This window comes from Monodelphis domestica, chromosome X, assembly GCF_027887165.1.
Source record: "Monodelphis domestica isolate mMonDom1 chromosome X, mMonDom1.pri, whole genome shotgun sequence".
NCBI classification, from domain to species: Eukaryota; Metazoa; Chordata; class Mammalia; order Didelphimorphia; family Didelphidae; genus Monodelphis; species Monodelphis domestica.
The window spans coordinates 23,036,132-23,048,352 of NC_077235.1; positions in this window are offsets into that span (position 1 = coordinate 23,036,132).

Sequence of the window (12,221 nt, forward strand, 5' to 3'; positions counted from 1 at the left end):
CTGATCCAGTCTAGCTTTAATATTCTGTGACCTACAGGACTGTCCTCACTTCTCTTTGATCATCATTTGTCATTTGTCATTGACTCTGCTTTCGGGTCAGATTCTATAGCATTCCAGTCCTAGTCTTGATTGCAACACCATCACTTGATCTCCATATGATTCCTACCTACTTTTCTGTCCCAGCCATTTTTTGTCTCAGTAGCATTTTATACAGAGCTGAAAGATGAGAAGGAGTTGAAGAAATAAGTTGAAGAAGTATGGTATAATGGAAGGAGCAGGGCACCAACCTTGGTCTTATAAGGATCTAGTTTTGACTTCCAGACTCACTGTGTCCTAATGGCATGGATTTGGCCAGGCCAATGGACCTCCCTGAGCATCAGTATTATCATCAAGGTAATACTTATTAGACAAAATAAAATACTTAGGAATCTATCTCCCAAGACAAACACAGGAACTATATGAACACAACTACAAAACACTCTCCACACAACTAAAACTAGACCTGAGCAATTGGAAAAACATTAACTGCTCGTGGGTAGGACGAGCCAATATAATAAAAATGACCATCCTACCCAAACTTATTTATCTATTTAGTGCTATACCCATTGAACTTCCAAAAAATGTTTTTACTGATTTAGAAAAAACCATAACAAAGTTCATTTGGAAGAATAAAGGATCAAGGATATCCAGGGAAATAATGAAAAAAAAAATACAAAGGAAGGTGGCCTTGCAGTCCCAAATCTCAAACTCTATTATAAAGCAGTGGTCATTAAAACAATTTGGTACTGGCTAAGAGACAGAAAGGAGGATCAGTGGGATAGACTTGGGGTAAGTGACCTCAGCAAAATAGTATATGACAAACCCAAAGACCCCAGCTTCTGGGACAAAACCCCACTATTCAACAAAAACTGCTGGGAAAACTGGAAGACATATGGGAGAGATTAGGTTTGGATCAACACCTCACATCCTACACCAAGATAAACTCAGAATGGGTGAATGACTTGAACATAAAGAAGGAAACTATAAGTAAATTAGGTGAACACAGAATAGTATACATGTCAGACCTGTGGGAAGGGAAAGACTTTAAAACCAAGCAAGACATAGAAAGAGTCACAAAATGTAAAATAAACAATTTTGATTACATCAAATTAAAAAGTTTTTGTACAAACAAAACCAATGTAAACAAAATGAGAAGGGAAGCAACAAATTGGGAAACAATCTTCATAACAAAAACCTCAGACAAAGGTCTAATTACTTAAATTTATAAAGAGCTAAATCAATTGTACAAAAAATCAAGCCATTCTCCAATTGATAAATGGGCAAGGGACATGAACAGGCAGTTTTCAGCCAAAGAAATCAAAACTATTAATAAGCACATTAAAAAGTGCTCTAAATCTCTTATAATCATAGAGATGCAAATCAAAACAACTCTGAGGTATCACCTCACACCTAGCAGATTGGCTAACATGACAGCAAAGGAAAGTAATGAATGCTGGAGGGGATGTGGCAAAGTTGGGACATTAATGCATTGCTGGTGGAGTTGTGAATTGATCCAACCATTGTGGAGGGAAATTTGGAACTATGTCCAAAGGGAGCTAAAAGAATGTCTACCCTTTGATCCAGCCATAGCACTGCTGGGTTTGTACCCCCAAAGAAATAATAAGGAAAAAGACTTGTTCAAGAATATTCATAGCTGCGCTCTTTGTGGTGGCCAAAAATTGGAAAACGAGGGGATGCCCATCAATTGGGGAATGGCTGAACAAATTGTGGTATATGTTGGTGATGGAATACTATTGTGCTGAAAGGAATAATAAAGTGGAGGAATTCCATGGAGACTGGAACAACCTCCAGGAAGTGATGCAGAGCGAGAGGAGCAGAACCAGGAAAACATTGTACACAGAGACTGAAACACTGTGGTGCAATCGAACATAATGGACTTTTCCATTAATGCCAATACAGTGTCCTTGAACATTCTGCAGGGATCTTGTGGGGCGCCATTCATGGACTTCCCTGACCAGCAGGGTCCCACAAGGGAAGGGGCTCACCTTTGTCATAGGACCCAAGGAGAGATAGGGAATCCAAGAGCCAAGGTGAAGAATGACGGACACAGACAACTCAGTGAATGAATAGGGCAGGCAAACCCTATGGTATTCTCCTTTGAAGGAAAATATGAGTTTTAAGGAACACAAGGTGGATGAGGAGATTAAGGTAGAAAGTGCAAGCCGAGAGGGGCTACAGCCTCGGGGAAGGAGAAGGTTTAGAGAGGAAGAGAGACAGCTCTCTGTCTCTATTGCTAGAGCAGATTGAAGATCCAAGAGAGATTCATAGTGGCCCGCCTCTATATTTATTGCTTTTGTCTGTTTAGTGAAGTATTCTCAAGCACGTAGTACAAAGCATGGACAATACGGATTGGATGGTGAGGTAAGAGTAACACCTTTTTGGGCGTGTAGATTTCAACCCCTGCTTTCTCAATGCAATTCGACTCTGAGCCAAAATGTTAATGAGTTTGTCCTAGGCAAGGGCCCCATGGCCAGGTCAAGATTCCATTCACAAACATCCGAGTATAACCTTGTGTCTGAAGACACAGTAACCATACAATCATTTATATTTCATAGATGTGAATATGCTTGGAATGCTACAGATCTAGAAGAAAAAACACTATCCACAAGCAGAGGACAAACTATGGGAGTAGAAACACCGAGGAAAAGCAACTGCTTGACTACAGAGATTGAGGGGACATGATAGAGGAGAGACTCTAAATGAACACCCTAATGCAAATACTAACAACATGGAAATGGGTTTGAATCAAGGACACATGTGATACCCAGTGGAATCGCGTGTCCGCTATGCGAGGGGTGTTGGGAGGGGGGGGAGGAAAAGAAAATGATCTTTGTTTCCAATGAATAATGTGTGAAAATGACCAAATAAAATAATGTTTAAAATGTTTAAAAAAAGATAATACTTATATTACCTATCTCATAGGGTAGATTGGAGAATCAGCCAACTAATGAAGATCAAGAAAAGAGAGACAAAACTTTTTGCTGACCTGCTCTAACCACAGGATTTATAGAATAAATACGCAAACCACATGGACATACTCATGCCAGATGGGTGCCAGATGACATGCATCTCACCCTTGGGTTCAGGCTCCCAATAATTTCCTATCTTAGGTAAAGAAATTATAGATAATCTTTTCCCCAAAGTTGTCTCTCTCCACACACAAACTAGCAATAGAATGGCTCACAGATGTCAGGGAACAGATAAAAGTAAAAGTACTCATAAAGGCAGCTGGAGCCTCTTACAAGTGCATCAGTCTTAAGGAGGTGAGATAAGATTAAACCTAGCTAGGTGGCACAAGGATTGAGTGCTAAGCCCAACCTTAGATATTTACTACCTGAGTGATCCTGGGCAAGTCACTTGACTTATCTCTGTCTCAATTTACTCTGTTTCTGTAAAATGAGCATAATAATATTACCTACATCCCAGGATTGTCGTGGGGATCAAATCAGATAATATAAAGTAGTACTATAGGTATTACTATCCCCATTTTTCATTTGGAAAAATTTATTTAATTAATTAATTTAGAATATTTTCCCATGACTACAAGATTCGTGCTATTTCCCTGCTTTCTCCCCACCTCCCTCCTGTAGCCGAAGCACAATGCCACTGGGTTTTACATGTGTCATTGATCAAGACCTATTTCCATATTATTGATATTAGCATTAGTATCCCCATTTTTCAGATGAAGAAAACGAGTTTCATAGAGATCACAAGACTAGTTCAGGATCACAAGCATCAGAGCCAGGAGCTGAACCTAAATCTCTCCTGACTCCACACAGGCATGACCACATCACTCTTCTCTTCAAGATTCTTTATTGGCTCCCTGTTGCCTCTAGGATAAAATACAAACTCTGCAACCTGGAACATAGAGTTTGACTATCCAGACTATAAGCCCTACTCAGATTTATTTCATATCAGTTCCCTTCACACACTCTATATTCCAGCCAAATTGCCTGACTTGCTGCTCATCAAATCTGTCATCTTGCCTTTGATGAAATAGAGAGGGACTTGAACTATGATTTCATTGATGTAGGAAATCCCCAAGTGAAGAGACCCCCCAAATGCAGGTCAACACATTTTCCATGAGTTATAGTCTTCAAGAGTTAGTTATCTAGGGCACTGGAAGGGAAGTGATTCACTCAGAGCCATACAGTAACTATTTGTCAGTACCCAAACTGAAGCCTACCCTAAAACCAGGTCTTTGTGATTTCAAGAGAAACAATCCATTGTACTAGGACACATTCTCTCACAAGTATGCACATCAGCAATGAAAACAGTGGGCACCGTCAGGGAACATTCTTAGGAGAGTCACATATGTAGAGACCTCATGGTCACATATCTTCTGATGACGTCATACTGATTCCACGAGGCCTTTCTTCATGATCTTTGCCAGCCTTGTTGTCTCTTCAGGATAGTACTATGCTCTGTTCCAGTCTCCCACAGATATTAGTTACATGGCGTAGGCTTTGGCTAAAATCCTTTCTCTTAAGAACACTATCCACATCTAGAGGAAGAACTGTGGGAGCAGAAATGCAGAAGAAAAACAACTGCTTGATCACATGGGTCAATAGGGATATGATTGGGGATGGAGACTCTAAATAATCACCCTGGTGCAAATATTAATAATATGGAAATAAGGCTTGATCAATGACATGTATGAAACTCAGTGGAATAGCGTGTCAGCTATGGGGGAGGGGAGGGAAAGAACATGAATCATGTAACCATGGAAAAATATTCCAAAATTAAATAAAGTTTTTTGATTAAAAAAATAAAAAAGGTAAAATCCTCTCTCTTCTTCATGAGAAGAGTAGGCTCTTCAATGTGCTTTTAGTTTCCAAGTAAGAGACTAAAAAATAGTTCTTTCAGGAATGTAACCACTCCTAGCCATAGGATCAGGATATTACAATCCCTCTGTGCTCAAGAGGAAGTACAGGGTTTTTGTTGTTGTTTATTTGACTTCTGGAAGAATGAGAAATGGGTCTCTTACTATTTAAATAAATATATACCTACCTCTTCCATTTTTTATTTTATTTTTTATAAACCCTTACTTGTTGTCTTAGAATCAATAATTTATATTGATTCCAAGGAAGAAGAGTGGTAAGGGCTAGACAATGGGGTTAAGTAACTTGACCAGGGTCACCCAGCTAAGAAGTGTCTGAGGTCAAATCTGAACCCAGGATCTCCCAACTCTGGGCCTGACTCTCAATTCACTGAGCCACCTGACTGCTCCCTGTCATTTTATTTTAGAGCATTAAAGCATTTACAACAACCACACATTTCTATTTCAAGGTGAAAAATATATAGTACAAATTACATTCTGAACTCTTCAGTGTTCCTCCTCAAATGTACATGCTCTGTTTCTGTTTACAGTCTGACCATATGCTTTCAAATAATTAACTTAAGAACCTGGTACCTGTTTGACTTGAAAAAAAAAGCTACTTATCTCCATTTTAAATGAAAACAAAACAAAAAAAGGAGAGAGAAATACCATTGTCAAGAGAAACCAGTTTGGAAATGGGTCACAGAGTTTTCTCTTAGTTCACCAGTGAGGGATTTCCAGGTTTTAAATGATGTCCTTCTCTTCATGAGTATAAACTTCGAAATGACTAAATCTCTTGTACCTTCTTCCTTTTTCCAGCAAATATCCCCCAATGATCATTCTCTGTAATTGCCTTCTGAGGTTCCACTAGCTTTGAGAGGAGGCTAATCGTCAGTTCGCAAAATTTCTTGAATGTCCACTAGGTATAGTCCCGTATTCTACTGATATTTTCCATTTCTCATCACATTCATGTTCCCCAGCATATTTCTTCCATCTGGGGCAAACAAAGGAAGAAGGTCATCTTTACTATAGTTCTAGTAATGACCTGTGTGGTATTTATTCCTGATCTGGGACAAAGACACTAATGCAGTAATACTGTGAGTGTTTTCTCCTGATGCCAACCAGAGAAAAATGAAAAGCTTCCTATAATGGCTTCCTCTTTGAGTTGGGAACAGGCTTAAGCCTTTTAAACCCCCAAGTTACCCATGGCTGCAGTTGCATAGGGTGCCCAAATTGAATTGTAATTGGGCATTTTCAGTAGTTTCGTGCTGTCAACCCTGTTGCCTATTGAGTGATTTCGACACAAAAGAGAACTTTCACTGCCCTGGGGTGATATGAACTGTAGCTTTGGACCAGAACTTAGCTTTCTGAAACTGCTGTTTCTAGTCAGATAGCCCCATGTCCCCAAGGCTGGCTGACCATGTCAATTAGATAGGTGATAATATATATGAATCATACCTGAAATCTTAAAACCCAACATGAGTGTTAGCTACTATTATTTCTTCTTTGATTGGGTCACTCGGTGTTGACACAATCCAAATCAAGACCACTTTCTACTCTATGCAGATAAACTTTCGTCTTGATAAAAGTATCCAATCTGTAAGAAAAGTAACTGCTCCAGCCTTTTAGGAAATGGAAAAAAGTTGATATTTTAGAGTTTGGTTCTTTCTGATGGAAAATGGCTTCCCTTAAAACTATGTTGTTAGCAGTAGGCTAAACAACAGGTAAAATTCCTTGGAAAATTAGTCATCCTGACCATAGTTATTCTTTTCTTTTAGCTCAGTGTTCCTTTCTTATATTCTTCAGAGTTTCTGTTTTATTTAATCACACTGAAGAAAACCGCTGGCTGTCAATACATTTTTGAGCATCTTCTGGCTCTAAGGCTCTCATGACCCTATGTGGGGTAATATTCAGACAGACTAGTTGTTTTCTCACTTGGAAAGAAGGTTCTTTCTTTATTAGCAATTTCCCTTGTCAAATCAATGATAATAAGCACATTTGAGCCATTCTGTTATAACTAGGTTCACATTTTCATTGCCCGCATTGTCAAGAGACCCTTCTGATATCTTAACACCTGGACCATAAATTGTAGGATTTTTCACTCTGGTTTTGTTTGAATTATGAAATTATGCCTGTAAGGAGTTTGAAGGTCCTTCTATGAATGAATGATGTATAATATAAAGTTCTCCAGACATTTTTTGCCTCCAGATAGTAGAGAAATCTTCAGACTAACAAAGGCAGGACTTGGAATAATTCTCAAGTTTTCATTTTCTCACTCTTTGTCAGTGATTTGTATGGGAAACATACATGACACTTTTATCCAATTAGTGGATACCATGAAGTTGGAAAGGATAAATCATGTTGAACAATAGAAGAGGGGACCAAGATGATCTTAACAGGAGAGGGCAAAGGGCTTAATTAAAAAAAGATGATATGTATAGAGGTAAATCAAAGTCCTATGGTTACCTCCAAAGCTGCCATTTTGGGATGGGATGCTATGGCTAGACAACAGTGAAAAAAGAGGAGAATTTTAATAGAATGCTAAGTGTGGAGGAGGTGAAGTCCAAGGCAGAAGGAAAACAGACATGATCCAAAGTCCAAAATGAGACTATTACCACTGTTAATGTCTATGGGGTACACATAAGTAAGGATTAAGATAAATGGAAGATAAGATAAATGAAAGGGTACTTGGAGCTGATAGAATCTGTCAAAATGTAGGGAGTCAAATTCAGGATGAACCATGGAATTGACATAGTCCAAGCTCAGATATTTTCCTGGAGGCTAAATTCTTTTTATTCTGGATGATGTTGACCCACATGACCCTAGCTACCTTCTTATAACTTCACTCACCCCTCACCAAGGTACCCCAAGACTCCTTCAGATTCAGATTGTCTGATTCTTGTTTTTTTCCAGTAGTATTTAATTTTTTCCCTCAATTACATGTAGAAACAATTTTAAACATTCGTTTTCTCACACTTCAAGTTCCACATCTTTTACCTTCTCTCCTTCCATCCTGCTACACCAATTCAATATAGATTATACAGGAGCTATCATGTAATACATATTTCCTTATTCATCATGTTGTGGAAGAAGACACATATCACTAAAAAACTCTAAAAATTCTTGAAGAAAATAAAACTAAAAATTGTCTACTTTGATCTGCATTCAGATTCCATCAGTTCTTTCTTTGTTGGTGGATAGCACTTTTCATCCTGAGTCCTTTGGAATTGTCTTGGATCAGTCTGCTTCTTTGAAATCCAGAACTGCAAATTACTTTTCTTGTTCAATCTATGGGCCCCCCACCCTTCTCTCATTATTACCTCATGCTAGTTTCAGCATGACTAGTATCAATTCATATTGACATTTTCTTTTTGATTTTAGCTCTAACTTTCTTCTACTGATATTTAAGTTGTAGCTTATATTAATATAGAGTCTCCTTTCTTTGATTTTTAAGTCTAGTAGGGACCATTTAGTATTCTTAAAGGCTATTGAAACAGTCCTGGTTGAAGAAAGGCTGTGCTTCAAATATCATCAAAGCCCCATCTTGATTTCAACAAATGGAAGTAGAGAATACATTCTGACTAGGCTTTCACATGCATATGTCATATGAACATTCTCTCCTTATCAGCTTTAGATTTTGACACCTTTTTGAAGAACAAATCTGTTGAAATAAAAAAGAAAATGGAGTTGAAGAAAAAACAGATTTCCTGGTTTAAGTAAACTCCTTTACTTCGATTTATTTGTTGTAACATCATGAATGTATCCTTTTTAGCCATTTTTCATCTACTTATTGAGCAACTTATTAGGTGCACTGCCCTAGGCACTGTGGGGTGACACAAAAGAAGGTAAAGAAGACATGATCACAGCCTTGGTGTTATTCTCTTCTCTTTCCTCTTTTTCTTCCTATATACCCAATCACATGCCAAATCTTTTTGTTTCTATGCACACAGAATCTCTCACAATGTATCTCCTTTATAATTTTGCAGCCACCACCCTAGTTCAGGCTCTCATCGCCATTTGCCTGGCCTACTGCAGTAGCCTCCTATTTGATCTTCTTGCTCCATTCCTATCTCTCTTCACAGTCCCTAAACATTTTCAAAAGCTGTAAGTCTGACCATCACCCTCACTTCCAATCAATAAATTCCTCTGGCTCTCTATTACTCCTTGAATCAAACAGAAACTCCATTGAGCATTGAAAGTTCTACCTGGCCCTTTCCTACCCTTCTGGGATCCCTATACTTCAATTTCACTCACATTCACTTTGCATTCACATTCCAATGGATAAAGATGATAAATCAAGGAGTGCTAAAAAAGAGAGGGAGAGTATCCATACAGGGCCATGGTGAGAGAGACTGCAGCAAATGGAATGGTGTCCTAGTTCTCCTGTCTAGAGAAGGCAAAAAGTTCACCTCCATGTGTAGAGTATTAGTTTAGAGTGGGGTGGACAGAGAGAGCAAGGTCTTAGGAAGAAAACCATAGGAAGTGATTGTGTGTATGTGTCTATACACACATAAACATCCCTCTGTGTGTGTGTATATATATATACACACACATATATATATATATCTACACATATATATGTACATGTATATATACTTTCTGAAGTCTTCTCTTAATATGTATATATATATATATGTAAACATACATTGTAACCACACAACGCATTAAAAAAAGAAACAGATTCTCTGAAAATGGACAAGAAAAGATTTCTTTTTGACGTCGTAGTTATTCCTGGATCACCTTTGCATAGCCAGGAAAAGATCACAGTTAGTAAAGAGCAAGAAGAGAGAAAAATGAGAAAAAGAAATGTTATGCCACTAAAACAATTCAATCCTGAAAGATTTAAACAAGTAATCAGCAATGGAAAGGGAATATCAGAACTGTCAGAGACAAACATTGTTGTGATTATATTACAAAGTTTAACCACTCTAAATCTGCTGCCACAACAATCTGACTAAAAGATCCCGGAAAGCACCAGATATTTCATGTAGTTGCCATGTCAAGAGAGGTCATACATACTAACTAGAAACTAATTTGTGAAATCTTGCAAATTACACTTCCTAGCTGTGTGACTCCAATTGTCACTTCACCTCTATCTGCCTCAGTTTCCTCATCTATAAAATGGGCATAATAATAGCTCCTACTTCCTAGGATTGTTGTAAGAATCAAATGAGATAATTGTAAAGTGCTTTGAAACCCTGTAGTTATAATTCCTAGCTACTGTTATTTTTATTTTTAGTATAGACAATGACCAATTTCCAGAGGACAGACGATGAAAAACAGTTCTGTCCTCTCAGCACAGATGGAGAGAATGGCAGAGGAGAGATGTTTCATACATTATCAGATGTGATCACCTTCTTTGTCAGTTTTGCTGAGGCTTTTACTTTTTTCTTTATGGCCCCAGTGCTTATTACAATGTAGGACATAAACACCACAAAAATCTAGATTTTTTATAAGGCATATGAATTGTATTTTACTAAAATAGTTTATAATACATATACATAAATATGCATATACTTACATATAAAACTTAATACATATACATAAATAATAAACATATAAAATAATAATTAGGTTGAATAAAATAATTTTAATTTTTTTAAATGTGAAAACACATTCTTACTGATCGATGACATTAGAAGGTTCTATTGAAGAGTTACAGCTATTTCTCAAAATGTCTGTGACATAAAAAACAAAAGGCAACCATAAAAACTTTTTTATCAGAGTTCTTCTTATTAATTAATTAAAAAATTTTCAGTTTAAAATTTTGATTTAATTGGGCTTCATGGAGGGGCAGGTACATCCGAAAATGCCTGTGGTATAGAAAACAAAAGAAGCAATAAAACTTGTTACTAAATAAAGAAGAAGGGATGGAAGGAAGGAATGGACTCTGTAAAGGAAGGATCAATAGCACTTGGTGACTGAATATAAAAACCTAGGAAATGAGGGAAAGAAATAAGTCAAAGAGAGCTTTGATATGGAGAAATCCAAAGAGCAAAATTGTTTTTGGAATTTAAGATGACTTAAAGTCTCTTATAATTATTTACATAGGAACCAATCTCTCTAGTTAAAATACTATTGGTTGGACAAGATATTGTTTTTCAGATTACCTTTTTTGAATAACATTAGAATTTGATAAGATTGACGGTGGTGTTGGATTGGTGGTGCTGGTGCAGGAAGGGATGCTTGGTAAAAGAAGCCTTCCTCAGCAACTGTTATTGTATAAGATAACAAAAGAGAGACTGGCAGAGATAAGGAGGCAGAGGGGGCTTAAAATGAATTTGGATCTTAGGAGGGGTCCATGAGTGAAAGCCAATCAGCAGCAAAAAGGCGAAATCTTTTTTTTTAATTCTTTTCTTTCTTTGTATTATAGTAATGCCTTTCCATTTAAATGAAATTTGAATAAAAGAAAGCAATTTTGATGTGCTGTCACATTCATTGAAATGAGAATCTACCTAAGCTGGTGAGAATTTGCATGTTTTACTGTTAGAGAGAGATGAGCTACTGTCCCTGATTAAAGCATTACCTTAGTAAGTCTTCCTCAAACTGTGTGTGCTTTCCTTCAGCCTGTTGGACAAGGATTGAGATGTTATTTTCTCAAAATGTTTGCTTTGCTCTCCTATCCCTCACCTTCCACCACCATATGTATAATAGATAATGCCTTCTGGACAAACTCTAGCAAGTTCTAACCTTCATTTTTATCATAGTTATTTCAAATTCCATTCAGGTATGTGATGTTAGAATAAGCAAACAATACCTGTGTGGTGAACATGTTTTTTTTCTAGAAACTTTAGTGCATATCAATTTCTCTTTTGTTATTACATTTGTTTGAACTCTTTCTGGGACAACCAGTGGCAAAGATAGCCCAAGATCCAGGTCTTGGTTTAGCAAGAAATATAGTAGGAAAGTTTACTAGTGACTTTCCTAAGCAAAATGGGCATCCCTGCCATTGATGTTTAGCCTGCTTCTTCAACAAAATCTAATTGATGACAGCTTTTAATGATAAAGGGGAACATTTTTTAATTTAAAAAAGGGAGATGTTATAGTGAGAATCAGATAAACTGAGGCAAAAAGTTTCACTCACAGCCAATTTATTAGTAAAGTGCAAATTGGATCTCAGTTCCCTCAGCAAAGGTAAGACCCCAAATGAGGGTATCAGTTCTCCTTTATAGGTTTTAGGGAGTAAGAACAAAGAAGACTTCTCAGACAGGGAGCCAGTTATGATTGGTTATAAAAGCTGGCATTGGTTCTCAACTTTAAATTCTTCTGGGACTGTGACTCGGAGCTGCAAAACAGTACAGGAATGATATTGGTGTTAAAAGGAGGAGCTTTGCTTTCAGGG